This window comes from Scyliorhinus canicula, chromosome 2 (assembly GCF_902713615.1).
Source record: "Scyliorhinus canicula chromosome 2, sScyCan1.1, whole genome shotgun sequence".
Classification (NCBI taxonomy): domain Eukaryota; kingdom Metazoa; phylum Chordata; class Chondrichthyes; order Carcharhiniformes; family Scyliorhinidae; genus Scyliorhinus; species Scyliorhinus canicula.
This window is the reverse complement of record NC_052147.1, coordinates 112,809,524-112,833,231: the sequence shown is the minus strand read 5'-3', so window position 1 is coordinate 112,833,231 and position 23,708 is coordinate 112,809,524. Positions and strand designations below refer to the sequence as shown.

At 45.9% G+C, this 23,708-nt stretch overlaps 1 protein-coding gene across 3 annotated transcripts in view; it reads right to left on the bottom strand.

Moving 5' to 3' along the window:
- fntb (farnesyltransferase, CAAX box, beta) overlaps positions 1-23,708 on the bottom strand; it is a 123,900-nt gene that overhangs the window by 91,082 nt on the left and 9,110 nt on the right. The window contains exon 1 of one of the 3 annotated variants that reach the window (XM_038785100.1): positions 19,470-19,581. The exons of the other annotated variants lie outside the window; for them this stretch is intronic. The gene's annotated coding sequence lies outside the window, so the exon portion shown is untranslated. Of the gene's footprint in view, positions 1-19,469; positions 19,582-23,708 lie in introns of those variants that run through there. 3 annotated transcript variants of the gene reach the window in all.

Below are 23,708 nucleotides of genomic sequence, written 5' to 3'. Positions count from 1 at the left end.
CTTAACAAGACATTCAACCTCTCTTGTCAACCATGGTTCCCTCACTCAACCATCTCTTCCCTGCCTGGCAGGGACATACATATCAAAAACACGCAGTACCTGTTCCTTGAACAAGTTCCACATTTCACTTGTGTACTTCCCTGACAGCCTATGTTCCCAACTTATGCACTTCAATTCTTGTCTGACAGCATTGTATTTACCCTTCCCCAATTGTAAAACTTGCCCTGTTGCACGCACCTATCCCTCTCCATTACTAAAGTGAAAGTCACAGAATTGTGGTCACTGCCTCCAAAATGCTCCCCCACTAACAAATCTATCACCTGCCCTGGTTCATTACCAAGTACTACATCCAATATGGCCTCCCCTCTGGTCGGACAATCTGCATACTGTGTTAGAAAAGCTTCCTGGACACACTGCACAAACACTACCCCATCCAAACTATTTGATCTAAAGAGTTTCCACTCAATGTTTGGGAAGTTGAAGTCACCCATGACTACTAACCTGTGACTTCTGCACCTTTCCAAAATCTGTTTCCCAATCTGTTCCTCCACATCTCTGCTGCTGTTGGGGGGCCTATAGAAAACTCCCAACAAGGTGACTGCTCCTTTCCTATTTCTGACTTCAACCCATATTACCTCAGTAGGCAGATCCCCCTCGAACTGCCATTCTGCAGCTGTTATACTATCTCTAATTAACAATGCCACCCCCCCACCTCTTTTACCATCCTCCCTAATCTTGTTGAAACGTCTATAACCAGGGACCTCCAACACCCATTTCAGCCCCTCTTCTATCCAAGTTTCCGTGATGGCCACCACATCGTAGTCCCAAGTACCAATCCATGCCTTAAGTTCACCCACCTTATTCCTGATGCTTCTTGCATTGAAGTATACACACTTCAACCCATCTCCTTGCCTGCAAGTACTCTCCTTTGTCAGTGTTACCTTCCCCACTGCATCACTACGTGCTTTGGCATCCTGAATATCGGCTTCCTTAGTTGCTGGACTACAAATCCGGTTCCCATTCCCCTGCCAAATTAGTTTAAACCCTCCCGAAAACTACTAGACAACCTCCCCCCCCCCCCCCCCCCCCCCCCCCCCCCCCCAGGATATTGGTGCCCCTCTGGTTCAAATGCAACCCATCCTGCTTGTACAGGTCCCACCTTCCCCAGAATGCGCTCCTCCCTCCCGCCTACACTATTCCTGCAGCCACATGTTCAACTGCACTCTCTCCCTATTCCTAGCCTCGCTATCACGTGGCACCTGCAACAAACCAGAGATGACAACTCTGTCTGTCCTGGCCTTTAACTTCCAGCCTAACTCCCCAACGTTGTTTATTACCTCCACACCCCTTGTCCTACCTACGTCGTTGGTACCAATGTGCACCACGACTTATGGCTGCTCACCCTCCCCCTTCAGGATCCTGAAGACACGATCCGAGACATCCCTGGCCTTGGCACCCGGGAGGCAACATACCTTCCGGGAGTCACCCTCGCGACCACAGAATCTCCTATCTATTCCTCTAACCATTGAATCTCCTATCACTATTGCGTTTCTACGCTCCCCCCTTCCCTTCTGAGCCCCAGAGCCAGACTCAGTGCCAGAGGCCTGGCCGCTAGGGCCTTCCCCCGGTAGGTCATCCCCCCCCCCCCCCAACAGCATCCAAAACGGTATACTTGTTTTGAAGGGGAACGGCCACGAGGGATCCCTGCACTGTCTGCCTGTTAGTTTTCTTTTCCCTGACTGTAACCCAGCTACTCTTATCCAGTACCTTGGGTGTGGCTACCTCCCTGTAACTCTTCTCGATAACCCCCTCTGCCTCCCGGATGATCTGAAGTTCATCCAGCTCCAGTTCCCTAACACGGTCTCTGAGGAGCTGGAGTTGGGTGCACTTCCCGCAGGTATAGTCAGTGGGGACACCAGTGGTATCCCTCACCACCCACATCCTACAGGAGGAGCATGCAACTGCCCTAGCCTCCATCCCCTCTTACTTTACAGAATTAGCTGTCCCGCAGAGCAACTGAACCTCCGCCCTGAATCTGCTTCCAGTCAGCTGTACTCTAAACTCCTGGCTCCCTTCACACTCTTTGATAAATATAGGAAATGAAATGTAAGGAGCACCTTACTCCCTCCTCACCTAACTCCGTCAGTCACCAAACTCTCACTGTAGCACTCAAATGCAACATGTTCAGCACTCCTTGCAATACTATCACTGGCCAGCCAGAGCCGAGAGGGTGAGGGGATGGGCAAGGTTGGAGGATGCCTCCTTCATGGAACAGCCTTCCCAGCCCTCATCACGACAGCGTTCCCATCCCGCCCTGATGGTAGCAACCAGTTGAGACAGCACTTCGGCTTAACCGAAGTGTTCACTATGGCCCCCATCTGCGGTAACCACAGATTCCTACCAGCCATGCTAGACACTACCTTTCAGAGATGGAGACAGGACGGGGGGGGGGAATCTAACAATTAGGGACTTCTACACGGAAGACAAGCTTGCAACCTTAGACGAGCTGACGGAGAGACTGGAACTACCAAATGGGCTGGAGCTCTGACATTACAAGTCAAAATTTTTCTCCGCAAGGAGATGCTCAGGTATCTTACAGCCCCAAGAGACTCAATGTTGGAGGAGCTACTGGACGCGGACAGTATGGAGAAAGGGAACATATACGGATGACTTTTATAAAGGGCAAGAGCACCACTAGATGGAGCAAGGCAGAAGTGGGAGGATGAACTAGGGATGGAAGTAGGGTGGGGACTCTGGAGCGAAGCAGTAAGTCAGGCTAACTCTACCTCCTCCTGTGCAAGGCTGAGGCCTATGCAGTTTAAGTGCACAGAGCGCACCTAACCAGAACCCAAATGAGTAGGTTCTTCCCAGAGGTGAAGGACAAGTACGAACGGTGCCAGGGAGGCCCGGTCAGTGCCGGGAAGTGGCAGTCTTCGGGTTTTCGGACCAGTCAGAACTTCATACGAGTAAGGGCTACACCCTTGCTTTTGGTTCTTTAATCGGCCATTGGAGAAACCTGCTCAGCTGGCGATCAGCAGCACCACCAACAGCTGCAGCTGGCTGGCAGACCTGTCCGAATTTCTCCATCTGGAGAAGGTGCAGTACTCCATCCGAGGGTCGGACGAGGGCTTCCACAAAGCATGGGGACTGTTCATCAACCTGTTCCAAGACCTGTTTGAAGCCAATAACAAATAGGAAGGGGGGGGGGGGGGGGACCAACAGGAACCACCAGGGCCACACACACACACACACACACTGAGAGTGAGAGTGGAGTGAGAGTGGAGTGAGAGAGAGAGAGAGAGCCAAAAAAGGAAAAGCATGTAAATTGTAAATAATAACCATGCTAAATTGCCCGTAGTGTCCTAAAAAGTAAGGTTAAAGGGGGGGGGGGTTGTTGGGTTACGAGTATAGGGTGGATACGTGGGTTTGAGTAGGGTGATCATTGCTCGGCACAACATCGAGGGCCGAAGGGCCTGTTCTGTGCTGTACTGTTCTATGTTCTATAACCATTCCAATCATCTCCCGTATAGTGTACAAATGTAAAATTTAATTAAAATATATTTTTTAAAAACTTATCTTTTGAAAGATATTTTAAGAGTCCATGAATGAGAGACTTTTTGTAAAAAACTGAAATAGCATACCCTCAAAGATTATAATGTGGGCAACCAGTCAGGCACACCGTGTCTGATAATGCTATCCAGGGTCTATACGTGCAAAAATCAATGAAGGTAGCAGGACCGGTTGGGAAAGTGGTTAGTCAGGAATACGAGATCCTGGGGTTTATATATAAAGGCATTAGAGCGAGGAAGTTATGGTGAACATTGGTAAAACATGGGTTCAGCCTCAACCAGAAGATGGTATCCAATTCTGGGAACCAGACTTTAGGAAAGATGTGAAGGCTTTAGAGACGATGCAGAAAAGAATTACAAGAATGGTTCCAGGGATCACGGTCTTCAATTAAGTGGATAGATTGGAGAAGCTGGGGCTGTTCTCCTTGGAAAAGAGAGGGTTGAGAGGAGATCTGAAAGAAACAATCAGAATTATGAGGGTCCTGGGCAGAATAGATAGGGAGAAACTGTTCCGATTGGTGGAAGGGTCCAGAACCAAAGGACATCTATGCAGGCGAACGAACCAACGGAGACATGAGGAAAAGATATTTCAAGCAACGTGCCATCAGGATCTGGAATGCACTGGCTGAGAATGTGGTGACGGCAGGTTCAATCATGGCTTTGAAAAGGAAATTGGACAATTAGCTAAAGAGAAAAAGGTTTACAGGGCTATGAGAAAACGGCAGGGGGGGGGGGGGGGGGGGGGGGGGGGGAGAAACTAGCTGAGTTGATCCTTCAGAGAGCTTGCACAGACAGGAAAAGCCGAATAGCACCCTTCTGTGCTGTAGCCATGGTTATATAATTTTACCACGTCTGAAAGAAATTGTGTTATACCACGTCAAGAGATTTTAGTCTGTGTTAACAATTAACTAATGTGCCAGACTTCTTCGATGAGTGCAGCTCCAACAACACTCAGAGGCCTGACACCATTCAGGACAAGGCAGCCCGCTTGATTGCTCCCTCTGCCACAAACATTCAAACCCTCCACCACCGACGAACAGTGGCAGCCATGTGTACCATCTACAAGATGCGCTGCAGTAACTCACCAAGGTTCCTTAGACAGCACTTTCCAAACCCACGACCACGACCATTTAGAAGGACAAGAGCAGCAGATACCTGGGAACCCCAACACCTGGAGGTTCCCCTCCAAGTCACTCACCCCCCTGACTTGGAAATATATCACCGCTCCTTCACTGTCGCTGGGAAAACATCCTGGAACTCCCTCCCTAATAGCAGTGGGTGTACCTCAAGGACTTCAGTGGTTCAAGAAAGCAACTCACCACCACCTTCTGAAGGGCAACTAGGGATGGGCATTAAATGCTGGCCTAACCAGCGGAACTCACATCCCATAAATGATTTTAAAGAAGCACTAAGGGGCAATTCAGAATGACCAATGCACCTAATCTGTACTTCTTTGGACTGCGGGACGAAACCAGAGAACTTGGCGGAAACACACACAGACACTGGGAGAAGGTGCAAACTCCACATAGTCACCCAAGGTCGGAATTGAACCTGGATCTTTGCCACCTTTTGTGAGTGTGTCTATGTATATATATATATATAAAGCGCATAAATGGCTCTGTACATAGTAATCAGGAAACAAAAGGCACAATTTCTGTCCATCCACGCTCAGCAACACTGCACTGTAATAAGGCTTGCAGCTTTGAAAACTCCCAAGACTAATGGGCAGCACGGTTACATTGTGGTTAGCACAATTGCTTCACAGCTCCAGGGTCCCAGGTTCGATTCCTACTTGGGTCACTGTCTGTGCGGAGTCTGCACATCCTCCCCGTGTGTGCGTGGGTTTCCTCCGGGTACTCCGGTTTCCTCCCACAGTCCAAAGATTTGCAGGCTAGCTGGATTGGCCATGATAAATTGCCCTTAGTGTCCAAAATTGCCCTTAGTGTTGGGTGGGGTTACTGGGTTATGGGATAGGGTGGAGGTGTTGACCTTGGGTAGGGTGCTCTTTTCAAGAGCTGGTGCACTCGATGGGCCGAATTGCCTCCTTCTGCACTGTAAATTCTATGATAATCTATGATAATGGAAGTGCAATTATTCTTCATGCTTTCCTCATTTCTTCAGCAGTAACATTGCCATTTACAGAAAGCTGAACATCCATATAAAGCATTTCAATTTTCAATATATGTTTTCAGGAAATTTGATGATAACAAGAGCCATTGTAAAACTGTTCGGCCAATACTGTAATTTGAGGACGCTAAGGTGGTTAGCACTGCTGCCTCGTGGCACCGAGGACTCTGGTTCGATCCCAGCCCAATTCCTGTCCGTGTGGAGTTTGCACATTCTCCCTGTGTTTGCGTGGGTCTCATCTCAACAACACAAAGATGTGCAGGGTAGGTGGATTGGCCACGCTAAATTGCCCCTTAATTGGAAAATGAAAACAATACTGTAATTTGGATCACTTCAGTAGTTTTAAGGCCCAAAGTAATTATTTACTGATAGAAACAGTATTTGTCTCAATTAATTTTTACTGCACTCTCCTGCATGCTGCTCAGTATAGACTTTTGCCCCAATATCATGGCCATTATGTAGCAAGGCGAAATGCTATCAATAATGTGGAATTCCTTTTCGCTTTCTTTGCTGTGTTCAAGTTAATTTGTACTTGCACCAAAGAGCACAAGAATTAGTGTGGTTCCATTAAGAAAAGAGCTCACATGTGGACTCTCACCTCAATATAAATGACAGCATTGTGATTCTTATTATTCAGTGTAACGCCATGCCAGATCTAGACTTGGAAAGCTATTTGGTTATGCTCGGTTTCAGTAACATAACAATTCTTCAATTTCCATCTCATTTTTAGCTCCTCCGCACGCCTTCATTTTGAAATTAAACTCACAATAGTCAAAAGTTCTCTCTGTCTGGATAGTTTCTTTGCTTATGTTTTATCATGACTAAAATAGCATCAAATATCAAAATGAAGATGAATATTTATCCGGCACAAAAGAAATGTCACAATACCATAAATCAACTGCAATCAATGTTTTAACTCTCATGAAGCTATGATCGTAAACCATTAAAAATCTTAGCTGATAAATAACTGTTAACATTAAATTCTCACCATTAGAAAGCATCAGTTCCTAGGCTGCAGAATATTTTTCTCATGAGAAGTTTAAAGACACTAGTCTAAACTGCAGTCAAATAAAGCATAAATGGTTCAGCCTGTGCTATGCCTCAATGTAAAAAATGGATCTGGCCCCAACATATTTTCATGTATATTTATAACTATTGTATTTACGTCAAAAAAAAATGAATGTCACCATGGATTGGTGCAATTATTGTATTAACTTTTTTTTCCCATTTTGGCTCCGAGAACTCAAAATTCGCCTGTGGATCCCAGACAAGTCTGAATGGACTCTTTTTTTAAAAAAACATTCTCCACCACAAATGTTCCAATCACAGTACTTTCTTTGTCAACAGCAATTACTGCTGCTTTCAGGTCAGTTTCAAACACACAATCAGCTACTGAGAATGATCCTTCTCTCCTCCTCCTCCTCCTATCTTTCACTACTGCTGTGACACCTAATGCACAGATCTCAGAACACTGTGCTATAAATATACTCACCAGCACAACCATGTGTGTTTATGTGAAAGGCACAAGTAAAAACAAGGGAGAAGTAAATCAAACCATACCTATTTGTTTATGCTGATGAGTGGAAGGTGCTACAATTCAAGCTTCTTTCTAATACTTACTGCGAAAGGCAATGTCTGTGTGTAAATCTGGGAATTATGAAACTTCCTCCAAGTTGAAACTTAAAAACTTCAGTGGAAAATACATTGGATAGCATGTCACAAAGGAAATAATGAAACCCTTATTCTCTTGATTATAAAGTGAAAATAATATTCCCTGCCCAATTGGCATCCAGATTTCTTCGAATATCATGCCGATTGATCACGCAGCACCAGATACAAAATCCTGAATGCAGTTTTGTTGGAAGCAGTAACACACAGAAACAAAAACAGCATGCACCTTTATCCTCACTAATACTTAAAAACTGTTTCTAATAATCAACATAGTAGCATTTCAGAATCCATGCTATTGTCTTTCAAGATTCTTTAATTTAGCTTAAAGGTACCATACCGGGATTCTCCGCCGACGGGGTGCTCTGTTTTGCCGGTGCCTGGGGGTTTCCCGATGGCGTGGTGTTGCCCCACAACGGGAAACCCCATTGACCGGCTGGCGTAACATGGCATCCCGCCGGCGTGGTGAGGCAGAAATCTGGCGCGGTGGGGTGTAGCATCCCACCCCATGTATACAGTCCATGGGATGGCTGCCAAAATATTTGAAGACTTACCTTACTGCTTGAACTGAAGAATATGTTGCAACATCCTGATCTTATGCCTCTCTCTCGCTCGCCCTCTCTGCTTGATGTACTAAGCACAATGGAAGGTTTTTCTTTAAAAAGAACATTCTTCTCAACTAGCAAAATAGACCCAATTGCACCTGGAGTTGTTTACTGCAAGAGTGGCGCAGTGCTGCAATGGTTAGCACTGCTGCCTCACAGCGCCGAGGACCCGGGTTCAATCTCGGCCCCGGGTCACCGTCTGAGTGGAATTTGCACATTCTCCCAGTGTTTGCGTGGGTCTCACCCCCACAGCCCAAAAACAATACGCAGGGTAGGTGGATTGGCTATGCTAAATTGCTCCTTAATTGGAAAAAAAAGAATTGGGTACTCCAAATTTTTTTTTTTTAAAGGAATTGCTTGCTGCAGTGACAGACCATACATAAGGGGAATTAAGAGGTCAGTATCAAGTCTTACAGGCTAACTTTGATTTTGACCTGGATCGTTAGCTGGTTTGTTTGTAGATTTCCCTTATGAATTGGAAATTAATTTTAACCATGCACTAAACAGGAGCACTTCAAATTGGTCATTCACAATCAGATATTAATATACAAGGCAACCAAACAAAGTTTCATTTTGCTTCTAGGTATTCAAAGTAAAACAAAGGAAACCATGACAAAGTCAAGGAGTAAGCTCCTTGTTTAAATGTGCCAGTGGCAGCACCCAAATCACAAATTTATTTTGGAGGCAGAAATATGGAAATTATCAAATAAAAGCGGACATAGCCCCATTACAAATAGTATGTGACATAGCATTAAATTCATGGTAAGCAACAAAGCAAATGCAATCCAACTGGCAACGTTGTAAACAAAGCTTTTTTTCTCCAATTGTTCAACTTGCACTTATCGAGTCGTAATCTGCAGGCTTCTTGTTCCGAAGCCAACGCACTCCAGGCAGGCACCTCCAGAACAAAAGGAAAATACCACAGATGCTGCAAACCAAATAAAAACAACTGCAAACACTCAGTAGGTCTGACAGCATCTGTAGAGAAACAGAATTAACGTTTCCCTCCCCAAACATGCTGTCTGACCAGTGAAGCCTTTTCTATTTATTCTTTGAAGTTCTGAGTCCTGGCATTGATTTATGGTTGGAAACGTACATAGAAAATAGAAGAGGAGGCCATTCGGCCCTTCAAGCCTGATTTGCCACTCATGATCATGGCTGATCATCAATACCCTGATCCTGCTTTTACCCCGCCCTCCCCCCATCCCTTGATCTTTTTAGCCCCAAGAGCTATATCTAATCCCTTCTTGAAATTACACAATGTTTTGGCCTCAACTACTTTCTGTGGTAGCCAATTCCACAGATTCACCACTCTCTGGGTGATGAAATTTCTCCTCGCCTCAGTCCTAAAAGGTTTACCCCTTATCCTCAAACTACAACCCATTGTTCTGGACTCTCCCACCATCTGGAACATTTTGAATCTACCCTGTCTAATCCTGTTAGAATTTGATAAGTTTCTATGAGATTCCCTCTCAATCTTCTAAACTCCAATGAATATAATCCTACCAACTTAGTCTCTCCTCATATGACAGTCCTGTCATCCCAAACCTTTGCTGCATTTCCTCCATAGCAAGAACATTCTTCCTCAGATAAGGACACCAATCGTGTACAATACCCCAGGTGTGGTATCACCAATGCCTACACAATTGCAATAAAACATCCTTATTCCTTTACTCAAATCCTCTCGCTCTGAATGCCAACATACCATTTGCATTCTTTACTGCTGGCTGTATCTGCGCGCTTACTTCCAGCGACTGATGCGTAAGGACACCAAGTCTCACTGAGTATCCACCTCTCCCAATTTACACCCATTCAAATAATAATCTGCCTTCCTATTTTTGCTACCAAAGCAGATAACCTCACATTTATCCACATTAAACTGCATCTGCCATGCATGTGCCCACTCACTATCCAAATTCCACTGAAGCATCCCTGCATCCTCCTCACAGTTCACCCTCCCACCCACCTTGTATCATCTGAAAATTTGGAGATAATACATTTTGTTCCCTTATCAAAATCGTTCACGTATAATGTGAACAGTTGAGGTCCTACCACAGATCCCTGCGGTACCCCACCGGTCACTGCCTGCCAATCAGAAAAAGAGCTATTTATTCCAACATTTTGCTTGCTGACTGCTAACCAGCTTTCCTTCCATCTCAAGACACTACCCGCAATCCTATGCATTTAACTTTACATCGTAATCTGCTATTTGAGATCTTGTCAAAAGTCTTCTGAAAGTCTAAATAAATTACATCCACCTGTTCTCCATGGTCAACTCTATTAGTTACATCTTCAAAGAATTTTAGTAGATTTGTCAAGCATGATTTCCCTGTCGTAAATCCATGCTGACTTTGTCTAATTATACCACTACTCTCCAAATGCTGTGCTATGAAATCCTTGATAATAGACTCTAACAACTTCCCTCCTACCAATGTTAGGCTCATCTCAGGGTCAAATACAGCACCAAGGTTGCCAGAGAGAGGGGTGGATTTGGTGGCAGATAACGGAAAAATGGGTTCAGCCTTTCCAATTAGTTGGAGTAACAACGGACTTGCAGAGACTTCAATGTCTCTGCAAGCAACACCCCCCACCCACCCAGTTAGCTTCTATGGTTGTTGACTGACACCAGATGATACCAAATGTCACAGTAAGAGACTTGAATGTGAAAAAATTGTCACTAGCAAGTAATCTATTTTTTGCCAATGTGTTTACATATCTTTTTTAATTACCAGTGGCGTTCAGTATTCCAAGTATATAAAATCATTATAAAACTGTTGCCATGAAAAGTAGTCATATCTGAAAGCACAACAAAATTTAGTCGTCTACAGCTAACCTTCTCAAAATAACCACAGCAGTTTCATTGATTTTCTTTAAAAGGATAGTTACATAACTGTCATTTCTGCTTAGACACGTTGGCATGACTCACAGCATCTGTCAAGAAAAGTGACATCGGAGGATAGGTGTCTCTCAAACTTACAGCCTCACAAATTTGGATTTGGATCCAATTAATGAAAACTGTGATAATACCGGCTGTGGTCTTGGAAAGCAATGCCAAGTTCATTAAAAATAATTAAGAAGCTCCAATGAGCCAAATGAACTGTCAGTTTCCAATTACAAAATGATGGAAGAAGAATTTCACTTGGCACGTTTGGGCGCAATTCTGATCCATGACCGATAACAACAAAACTAACATGATAATGATGGTTTTGGTTGTCTTCTTTTTCCTTTCAATTTTAAAACTAAAACCATGGCCCAGATTGCTCCCTGTTGACTGCAAACATAGTTTCCCACAAGGATCTAGCTATTGTGGCGTGAATTTCACCTTTTGCGATGTCAACTTGAATCTGACACCAAGTCAAGGTGGCCCCAGGCATTCAGCAAGTGTATCATCCCATTTAGCAGCCAGTCACATTGAAGCATTCTCATAGACTGCCGACCAGGAAGCATGTTGCACTGATAAGCCTGTATCTTATAAATTGTACAAAACACCAGATTAAAGATTGGACACAGATGTCAGAAGCTGCAATATCAAACAAAATTCAAAAAGGATTTTAAAATATCTTGAAATTTATATCAGGATCTTCAAGGTTTGAATTTCTAGGCTGGCAGGGCTCTGAGGAGTCAATAGGGAACACATCTATACCGGCACCGACAGTCCTGATGTCATCTTAGGCTTTAACAAGCACCGATTTGCATAAGGCAGAACTTCTGCAGGAAGCCCAGAGGTCACCGGGCCTTAAAGGGAGGGCATCCCCAGTTGGAAAGGGGCTTCTGATGGAAGGTCCTCCTTCACAAATATCGAACTTTATTTATGTGTTTCTTCCTGAGCTTTCATCCGCTCGCCAGCCTGAAATTGAGGCTGGGTGGGAACCAACCCTTACATGGCCATTAATTGACACTTAAGGGCCTTAATTGGGGCAAAGTCAGGTTTCTCGGCTGAGGTCTTGCACAACCCAGCATAAAGTTGCTGAGAAGTCAGGCAGATGGGAATCCAGAGGGTAGGGGCTAGTGGGCAGCCTGAAATTCTGCCACACAAGTAATTATAATAAACCATTAAAAGCCCAGTTACATCACATTAACAAGGTGTACCTATTTTGGGGGTTTTAACAGCAGCACAAGAGAGCAAGTTCTCATCAGTGAGGGGACTCCAACAGCAAATGCCATGGAGAAGCGCAATCGCCAATAACATTTGCATTTCCACATCTCTCACTTCTGGTGGCAGCTGTGATGCAGTGGTCGCACGCAGGGCAGCTCCTGCTCGAAGGCATAGAAAAGAGCTTTTTTTAATCCAAAAACGGGAGAAACCTCAATGGAAATGTGTAGCTGAAGGTTGGAGAAGTCCCCCCCAGGGTGTGGCATGTCTCCTGGTTACCAAACCCAGCAGAAGGTGAAAGATCTGGCCAGGAAGAGCCCATTCATTCTCGCCCAAGTCATATGCACCCTGTGCACCACCTTAAACTGTATCAGGCTCATCCTTGCACAAGAGGAGGTCCCGTTTACCCTTTGCAGTGCCTGACTCCATACTCCCCAATTGATCTCCCCTCCCAACTCAGCTTCCCATTTCTCCTTGATCTTCCCCACCCACTCACTTCCCTGCCTCCCCCAGCCACTTGTATATATCCCCAATTCTTCCCTCCCTTTCCACATCCGGAAGCAGCAGTCGCTCCAGCAGGGTGTATCCCGGCAACCTCGGGATCCCCCTCCTGACCTTTCACGCCAAGTCCCTAACCTGCAGATACCTGAACTCACTCCCCCTCTCCCTCTCCAGACTGGCAAACCCTTCCTCCAAATATAGATCTCTCACCTTAACCAGTCCCACTTCCCTCCAACTCCTGTACACACTTACCCCCCCCCCCCCACCCTGCCTCAAACCTATGATCCTCGCACAGTGGTATTAACGATGCCGGTCTTGGCCAAGCACCAGTTGATCATGGGAGGAGACTTTAATTGTGTTCTTGAGCAGAGGGTGGGCAGGTTGAGCGCAGGATCAATGGGAATGAAATGGATGGCAAAGGAGCTCGGAGGGTTCATGGAAAGGATTGGCATGATCCGTGGCGCTTCAGGAACCCAAGGGGGAGGGAGTATTCCTTTTCCCCCACATGTTTACCGGGCATACTCTCGAATTAACTTTTTTGTGGTGAGCCGTGAGGAGTTGGTAGGGATGGAGAGGGCAGAGTTAGCAGGGATAGTAATTTCGGACCATGCGCCCCACTGGCTGGAGGTTCAGCTTAGATCAGGATGGGAGCAGAGGCCAGGATGGAGGCTTGATTTGGGGTTGTTGACAGACAGAGGATTTTGTGATGAGGTGCGGTCGGTGATTAAACATTGTGTGGAGTTGAACCAGAACAGGGAGGTCTCGGTGGCCACATTATGGGAGGCACTTAAGGCACGAGGATAGGAAAAGGAGGCAGGAGTACGGGCGTTTACTGAACGAGATAGTTGAGGTAGATAGAGATTATTCAAGGTCACCCACCATGGAGGGACTGGCAAGAAGGAAACGGCTACAGGGGCAATTCGATAGGTTGATGACAGGGAGGGTGGTGGGGCATTTGCATCGGGCAATGGGGGGTGCAGTACTAGTGCGGGGAGAAGGCAAGTTGAATGCAAGCACATCAACTATGGAGGCAAGTCGCATCCAGGGATGTTTTGAGGATACGGACAGAGACAGGGAAGGTAGTGTCGGTGTCTGAGAAGATTTTTTTTTTTTTTTTTATAAATTTAGTGTACCCAATCATTTTTCCAATTAAGGGGCAATTTAGCGTGGCCAATCCACCTACTCTGCACGTTTTTGGGTTGTGGGGGCGAAACCCACGCAGACACGGGGAGAATGTGCAAACTCCACACGGACAGTGACCCAGTGCCGGGATCGAACCTGGGACCTCAGCGCCGTGAGGCGGTTGTGCTAACCACTAGGCCACCGTGCTGCCCTGGTGTCTGAGAAGATTAATGAGAAGTTTAAGGAATACTATATGGAACTGTACAGGGCGGACCTAGGGGGGGGGTGAAGAAGTGGAACATGGGGCAATTTTTGGATGGGCTAGAGTTCCCGCAGCTGGAGGAAGAGAAGAGACAGGCGCAAAAGGAGCTTCTTTTTAAAAAAAAAATTTAGAGTACCCAATTATTTTTTCCAATTAAGGGGCAATTTAGCTTGGTCAATCACCTATCCTGCACATCTTTTTGGGTTGTGGGGGCGAAACCCATGCAGAAACGGGGAGAATGTGCAAACTCCACACAGACAGTGACCCAGGGCCGGGATTCGAACCCGGGTCCTCAGCGCTGTAGGCAGCAATGCTAACCACTGTGCCACCGTGCTGCCCGCAAAAGGAGCTTTTGAGGCTGAGGGAGGCATTGGACAGTATATGTGGTATGAAGTGGGGAAAGGCCCCTCAGCCGGATGGTTACCCGGCGGAATTTTAGGAGTTCGCGATGGAACTGGCACCGCATCTGCAGGGGCGTTTAGTGGTGCGCTGGAGAAGGGGGAGCTTCCAGAGACGATGATGCAGGCAACGATCACATTGATACTCAAGAAGGGGAAGGGCAGCACGGTAGCATTGTGGATAGCACAATCGCTTCACAGCTCCAGGGTCCCAGGTTAGATTCCGGCTTGGGTCACTGTCTGTGCGGAGTCTGCACATCCTCCCCGTGTGTGCGTGAGTTTCCTCCGGGTGCTCCGGTTTCCTCCCACAGTCCAAAGATGTGCAGGTTAGGTGGATTGGCCATGATACATTGCCCTTTGAGTCCAAAATTGCCCTTAGTGTTGGGTGGGGTTACTGGTTTATGGGGATAGGGTGGAGTTGTTGACCTTGGGTAGGGTGCTCTTTCCAAGACCCGGTGCAGACTCGATGGGCTGAATGCCCTCCTTCTGCACTGTAAATTCTATGAATTCTATGAGTGTGGGTCATACAGGCCCATATCGCTGTTAAACACAGATGTAAAAGTGCTAGCTCATTTGGTGGCGGGGAGGATGAAAGGTGATGTCCCGGGGGTGGTTGTGGAGGACCAGACAGGTTTCGTAAAGGGTAGGGAACTCTCTAGTAATACAAGGTGGTTGTTAAATGTGATTATGACCTCAGCAAGAGGATGGGTACTGGAAGTAGTGGTGTCCATAGATGCGGAGAAGGCATTTGACCAGGTAGAGTGGCGGTACCTGTTCCGAGTCCTGGGAAGGTTTGGATTTGGGCCGAAGTTTGTGACATGGGTGCGTCTGTTATATGTGACACCACGGCGAATGTACAGGCCAACAACAGACCAAGAGAGCTCAAAAAAGGCAGGGGTGGCCACGGTCGTCACTCCTGTTCGCACTAGCAATAGAACCTCAGGGTCTATGATGCAGATGCGGTGCCAGTTCCATCGCGAACTCCTAAAATTCCGCCGGGTAACCATCCCGCCGAGGGGCCTTTCCCCACTTCATACCACATATACTGTCCAATGCCTCCCTCAGCCTCAAAAGCTCCTTTTGTGGGCAGCATGGCCTTCAGGGTGTCGGCAGAGTGGCAACGGATTACAATGGGGGGTAAGGAGCATGGGGTGTCACTATGTGTGGACGATCTGTTACTGTATGTGGCGGACCCGCTGGGGAGCATGGGAACGATTATGGGCCTATAAAGGAAGGTTTGGGGCGTTCTCAGGATACAAGTTGAACGTCGGGAAAAGTGAAATGTTCCCAGTAAAACAAAGTGGGTCGACGAGCCAACGGAGGGGGGATATCATTCAAAGTACACAGAAACAGGTTCAGATATCCGGGGTCCAAGTAACGGGAGAGTGGGCAACGTTGCAGCAATGGAATTTAATACAGCTGGTGGAGGAGGTTATGGAGGATCTTAAGAGGTGGGAAACGCTGAATCTGACGCTGGCAGGGAGGGTCCAAGTGGTGAAGATAAATATCCTACCAAGGTTCTTAGTCATATTCCAGATGCTTCCGCTTTTGTACCAAAGGCCGTTTTCCGGGAAGTTGGATACGATTATTTCAGAGTTTGTGTGGACTGGGAAGGTGCCACGGGTAAAGAGGACCTTGTGACAGAGGCAGTTGCAGAATGGGGGGTTGGGATTGCCAAACTTGGTGCATTTTTATTGGGCGACGAACGTAGAGAAGGTGAGGATGTGGTTGGAAGGAGAGGGGGTAGAATATGTTAGGATGGAGGCAGAATCTTGTAGGGAGTCCAGTCTGAGGGTTATGGTGACAGCTACATTGCCACTGGTACCAAGGGGATACACGAAGAGCCCAATGGTGCAATCCACAGTGAAGGTGTGGAACCAGTTGAGGATTCTTTTTAGGATTGAGGGGATATCAGTGTTAACATCGTTCTGAGAAAACCATTGATTTGAGCCGGGGTGGGGGTGAAAGAGGATGAGCAGATGGTATGTATATGAAGTGGAGAGAGGGTGGGGCTGGGGAGGGCGAGTGATCTGTACCCGGAAGAGAGGTTTGCTAGTATAGAGGAATTGAAGGAGAGGGCAGAGCTCCCAAGAGGAAGCGAGTTTAGATATTTACAGGTAAGGGACTTCGCGCGGAAGGTCTGGAAAGAGTTCCCCAAGCTACCAAAGTATGCCCTGCTGGAGCAGCTGCTGCTCCCGGACGTGGAAGGGGAGGGCAGGATCGGAGACATACATAGATGGCTGGGAGAATAGGGAGATGAGCAGGTGGTAAAGAATAAGTGGGAGAGGGAGCTGGGAGGGGAGATCAATTGGGGAGTGCTACAGAGGGTAAATACGATCTCCTCGTGGGCGAGGATGAGCCTGACAAAATTCAAGGTGGTACACAGGATGCAAATGACTCGGGCGAGAATGAGTGGGCTCTTAGAGGGAGTGGCAAACGAGTGCGAGAAGTGTGGACGGGGATCGGCAAACCACGCGCATATGTTCTGGGGCTGCGAGAAGTTGGGAGAGATACTAGGCAGGAGTGTGCATGACACTAATGAAGATTGTGGGGGAGGAGATTGGGCCGGACCCTATGGTGGTGATATTCGGGAAATCAGAAGCCGGAGGTGTTGGGAGGGGAGAAAGGCCGATGTCATGGCCTTCACCTCTCTGGTTGCGAAGAATCTTGTTGGAATGGCGGTCACCAATGCCGCCGGGGGTGACAGCATGATGACTTAGATGACTTCTCTGTCTGGAAAAGATTAAATATGAACTGAGGGGTTCAATGGAGGGCTTTGAGACAAAGTGGGGGATGTTCGTGGCCATGTTTGAGATGTTTGTCGTGGTGGGGGAAATGGGGAAATATCTGTACATAATCGTGTGATGGGAGAAGGTTTTCTGGATTGTTTATGTTTTGCAACTGTATGAATAAATTTGGAATAAAACAGACTTTTAAAAAAACTTTGGCATTTCCAGGTTTAACTGCACATGTGCGGACTCCAGAAGTTACTGCCAATTTCAGAGGAGTAACAACAGCGAACGCTGACACTTTTACCATCAGCCCTGCCATAAAACAGGGAGCCTTCGGTCCTCGTTGCAGGGGCATTAGTATTACATAGAATTTACAATATAGAAACACGTTTGTGTGGCATTTAAGCTCCAAGAGTACCTCCTTCCACCCCTCTTCATCTAACCCTATCAGCAGATCCTCCAGTCCCTTTCTCCCTCAAGCACCTATCTAACTTCTATTTACTCACTCTTCGTCATGTTGAGTCTCACATTCTTTACACTATTTGGATAAATGAGTTTCTTCTGAATTCATTGGCACTATCTATATTTAAAAGCTTTGCTCTTATGTTTTTTAAAATAAATTTAGAGTACTCAATTCATTTTTCCAATTAAGGGGCAATTTAGCATGGCCAATCCACCTACCCTGCACATTTTTGGGTTGTGGGGGAAAAACCCACGCAAACACGGGGAGAATGTGCAAAGTCCACACGGGCAGTGACCCAGAGCTGGGATCAAACCTGGGACTTCGATGCCATCAGGCAGCAGTGCTAACCACTGCACCACAGTGCTGCCCTGATTTCTCTTATGTTGATACGCTTTTTTTGTAACATACAATCATATAATAGCCTCACAATGCATTCCCTCCTCTTCAAGCAACTTAATTTAACAAACACTTGCATTTCTGCCCTGCGAGGAATTTCCATGAAATTCTTAGAAACGACTACAAAATGATAGGTAGGAAATTTACAACTGTTAATTTTCTGTTAGCTTCTTTACAAACAAAGGAGTACATTTTGTTGAATTCTGCAATGCAAACATTGATACAGTCCCATTAGTGGTGACAGGTGAGGAACAAGCATTTTCATTAGCAGCAGGAACCGTTCCACAATGAAATGGGCAATTGTATAAATGGGAAAAGCAGAATTATACATTACGGTGATTCAACAGTTTTCAGGCACAATAACGGCAGCTAATCAGCATTTACATTTCTCACTTTTTCAACTGAAATGTATCGAGTAGAAAATGTTCTCAGAAATATTTTCCCATTTCCTGCAAGATTGCCCGCGGGGGAAAATATTTCAACATTTCAAGCAGTGATATTTTGTGCCCTTGTAGCATTAAACTCCTATAAAATAATGAAGTAAACTCCATGTTCAAAAAACATTACTCTCCTTAGCAGTCTACAATACCACAGATCATGGCATTCTAAGTCAACTCAGTCAACAAGCCGACCCCACTTTTCGGTGCCTAAATGCATGTTTAGGTCTATACTCAGCATTCTCAGACCACCATTTTCAGCTAATAAATGCATGTTTGGGGCTATACTCACATGAGCATTCAGGCTCAATTTTTCAGCTCAGAAATACATATTTCTCGGTTTTCACACCCTACAGTTGCTGCCAGACCTACTCAGTGTCTCCAGCATTCTCTGTTCCTGTTTCAGATTCCAGCATCTACAGCATTTTGCTTATTTTAGAGTTCCACTCGTCTTAGAAGACATGCGAAAACATTCAGAAAATGGGAAATATCCAATTCAGCATAGAGAGAGGAAGATGATTTGTTGTGGAGGGGTGATTATGAAACCAAAATCTCCATACGTGATCCAGAGTGGGGTGCTCATGATGATGCCATGGCCAAAGTGCTTCAGGATGAATCCGATCAACTCTTGGCGTTGGATGCCAAAGACAATTAATTTACGGTTTTTAAGACGTTAGGATTGTGGTTCAAACTATCCTCGTAGAACTATTTCATTGAAGAAAACAGGATGCCTTGATTTGAATTATCCCTGTTCTATTTCTTTACATCTATCAAAATTCCGACTATCTCCATGGTTTAGATTTGTGGTTGGCATATATAATTGAACCCCATATTGGAAGGATGTTTCAAAGCTTCAAAGGTAGACTTATATGCCACGCTCTATGGTACTTAGTACATATTTTCAGTCTCTTTATGGATTTTGAGGAGCAAATTTAAAAGAGAAATTGTGAACAAGAAAGAGATTTTCAAATATTTCTCAAACATGTGGTATAAACTATTAGTATAAACTATCAAATAATTCACCTATTTGTTTTAAAAAGAGGAAAGCGTTTTAAAGCGTTTTGTTTTAAAAGCATTCCTTTTATCTGTGTGTTACCTCCACCTCCCTTGCAATACAGTTCTTCCTCTTCTGAAAGGGATTGAACCATTGCTGCTTCCACAGAGGTCAATACTTGCTCAGTCAGACATCCCTCGGGTATGAGCCTTCTTGTGTGTGAACATATGTAAGCATTTCTGTGCTATTCATAGCAGGGAGCGGATGACAACAAGCTTGATCCTTTCATTAGCTTATACTTACACTGGCATACCTCCAAGAGACATTACCAATGGTCAAGCATCCCAGCCAATTTTCCCCTCTCACGCGCATGGGTGCAACAGTCAATTACTGCCAGCCTGTAGCAACATCAGCTGACATTGTTTAGATGCGGAAACGCCATTTGGAGCCCTCCTTGTTATTCCCTTAACCAGTTATGCCCACTTATTTTTGTTAGATCACGAACATCTATGGTCTCACCATATCCTTCAATTTCCTCTCAATCCAGAAATAAATCTTAGTGCCTCAAGAACACAGTTGCATTCTCCGTTTCAATAAGCTTTCAGGACACGTTATTCCATGTTATTACCCTGCAAGTAAAAAAAAAACTTTGCCCAAACGCCATTCTGTTTTAAATATTTTATTTAAGGCATTTTCAAATAAACAAACAAAAGCTGAACAACCAAACAACTCCATAAACAACCAACACACACTCCTCCCATCCCTTCGGTCCCTTGATACCACCTATTCTCACATCCCGCCTTCCCCATGATAGCCCCCTTACCACCGCCGCCACAGCCAGTCCCCCACCCAGGTGAACCCATCCAGTGACCCCCTCAAGACGAACTTGACCTTCTCCGGCAGGTCCCACATCCCTGCTTCCGGATCCGAGTCCCACCACCCGAACAAAATCCGATGAGTTATCAGGGAGGCAAAGGTTAAGACATCGGCCTCTCTCACCCCCTGGACTCCCAGGTCTTCTGACACTCCGAATATCGCTACTTCTGGGCTCTGGACCACCGCCGTCCCCAGTACATCGGACATAATGTCCGCGAACCCCTGCCAGAACCTCTGCAACCTTCACCCAGAACATGTGGGAGTGATTCACGGGCTTCTCCTCAAACCGCCCACACCTATACTCTACCCCCTCAAAGAACCTGCTCAGCCTTGCTACCGTCATATGTGTCCTGTGTATCACTTTAAACTGGATGAGGCTTAGCCTTGCACAGCCCAACCTCCTTTCTGACTTTAAACCCACTCTTTCAACCCATTTCCAGAATGAGGAAATTGCCCAGATCAACTTGGTTGACTTCCTACAACACCTAATTCATGGTCTTCACTGTTTTATGGTAAATTACATGATGTTTCAAATCGCAAAATTTCTTGTCCACAGAAAAGCCTTTAATTTATCAGTAAAAATACTGAGAGCATGTACAGAGACAAATATCCCAAGGCACTTCACAGAGACGTAATCAGACAAAATGAACACTAAACTCCTTTCTGACTTTAAACCCACTCTTTCAACCCATTTCCAGAATGAGGAAATTGCCCAGATCAACTTGGTTGACTTCCTACAAAATCTGCTCAAAGAATTGGGCTTTAGAGAGAACTTCATAGGAGAGCAGGAAGGTGAATAGGGCAAGGAATTTTAAACCATCAGAGGCTCACCTCCCGATTCCACAAAACCTGTCCACCATCTACATGGGACAAGTCAGAAGTGTGATGGAATACTTCCCACTTGTCTGGACGAGTGCATTTCCAGCACTCAAGAAGCTCGACACCATCCAAGACAAAGCAGCCCCCTTGATCGGTACCCCATCCACCACCTTAACATTCACTACCGCAACCACCAACGCACAGAGGCAGCAGTGTGTACCATCTTCAAGATGCACTGCAGCAACTCACCAAGGTTCTGTGGACAGCACCTTCCAAGCCCACAACCTGTACCGCCCAAAACAAGGCCAGCAAATACATGGGGAAATCACCGCCTGCAAGTTCCCCTCCAAGCCACACGCCATCCTGACTCAGAACAATATTGTCATTCCGTCACTGTTGCTGGGTCAAAATCCTGGAACTTCCTCCTCCACAGCAGTGGATGCACCTATACCACAACAAACTGCAGCAGTTAAAGGAGTTGGCTCACCCCAAGAGTCTCAAGCACATCCTGTCAAAGCATTTTAAAAAAAGGGACCTTGCTCACTGATTGTGCATTAACCAACGATGGGAAGAATTATATTCTGGAAACCAATTTTGGGGTGAAGAATTATGAGGTTGGTTTCAGAGTTTGGGTGGGGCAAGACCATGAGGCAATTTCAACACAATCAGAATTTTAAATTTGAGGTTTTGTAAATCAGCAAGGATATAGGTAACCGTGGCCTGGTGCTGCGCAGGATACAGTAAGTGTTTTATAAGACCACAAAACATAGGAGCAGAATTAGGCCACTCAACCCATCGAGTCTGCTCCGCCATTCAATCATGGCTGATATTTTTCTCATCCCCATTCTCCTGCCTTCTCCCCATAATCCCTGATCCCCTTATTAATCAAGAACCTATCTATCTCGGTCTTAAAGACACTTAGTGATTTGGCCCCCACAGCTGTAAAGAGTTCCACAGATTCACCACCCTCTGGCTGAATAAATTCCTCCTCATCTCAGTTTTAAAGGATCGTCCCTTTAGTCTGAGATGGTGTCCTCTGGTTCTAGTTTTTCCTAGAAGAGGAAACATCATCTCCATGTCCACTCTATCCAGGCCTCGCAGTATCTTGTAAGTTTCAATAAGAGACTCTCTCATCCTTCTCAACTCCAACGAGTACAGAGTCCTCAACCGCTCCTCAACGACACGTTCTTCATTCCAGGGATCATTCTTGTGAACCTCCTCTGGACCCTTTGCAGAGCCAGCACATCCGTCCTTGGATACAGGGCTCAAAACTGCTCACAATACTCCAAATGGGGTCTGACCAGAGGCTTGTACAGCCTCAGAAGTTCATCCCTGGTCTTGTATTCTAGCCCTCTTGACATGAATACTAACATCACATTTGCCTTCTTAACTGCCGACTGAACCTTCACATTAACCTGAAGAGAATTGTGAACAAGGACTCCCAAGTCCCTTTGTGCTTCTGATTTCCGAAGCATTTCCCCATTTAGAAAATAGTCTATGCCTGAATTCCTATTTCCAAAGTGCACAACCTCACTTTTCCACATTGTATTTCATTTGCCATCTCACTGCCCACTCTCCAACGTGTCCAAATCCTTCTGCAGCCCTCTTGCTTCCTCAATACTACCTGTCCCTCTACAGATCTTTGTGTCAACTGCAAACTTAGCAAAAGTGCCTTCAGTTCCTTCTTCCAGATCATTTATGTATATTGTGAAAAGTTGTGGTCCCAGCACAGACCCCTGAGGCACATCAGTAGTCACCGGCTGCCACCCTGAAAAAGACCCCTTTATCCCCGCTCTCTGCCTTCTTCCAGTCAGCCAATCCTCTATCCATGCCAGGATCTTACCCTTAAAAGCCCATGGTGTTAACTTATTTAACAGTCTCCTCTGCGGCACCTTGTCAAAGGCCGTCTGGAAATCTAAATAAAATCACGTCCACTGGTTCTCCTGTCTAACTTCCTTGTTACCTCCTCAAAGAACTCTAACAGATTTATCAGACACAACCTCCCTTTGACAAAGCCATGCTGACGCAGTCCTATTTTACCATGCACTTCCAAGTACTTTGTGATCTCATCTTTAATAATAGACTCTAAAATCTTACCAATGACCGAAGTCAGGCTAACCGGCCTATAATTTCCTGTCTTCTGCCTCCCTCCCTTTTTAAACAGTGGTGTTACATTTGCTCCAGTGCTGTACTTTTCTTTGTTCTTTAGCAGAGACAACAGTGATATTTAATGGGGGTCTTGACAAATACATGAATAGGATGGGAATAGAGGGACACAGACCCCGGAAGTGTAGAAGATTATAGTTTAAGCCGGCAGCATGGTCGCAGCAGGCTTGGAGGGCCAAAGGGCCTGTTCCTGTGCAGTACATTTCTTTGTTCCTTCCAGTCCTCTGGGACCCTTCCTGCCTCCAGTGATTCTTGAAAGATCATCACCAATGCCTCCACAATTTCCTCAGTTATCTCTTTTCGGACCCTGGGGTGTACTCCATCCGGTTTTGGGTGAACTGAAGTTTATGGAGGCTTTGTAAGGATAGAGGGGTCAAAGATTGATTATTTTTGTGGTGCAGTCACGACAGGGGGGGGGTTCACGTTACTGTTTTTCCTGAAGCAAAGTAAGAAAATGGAGCCAAGCAAGCCAGATTTAAT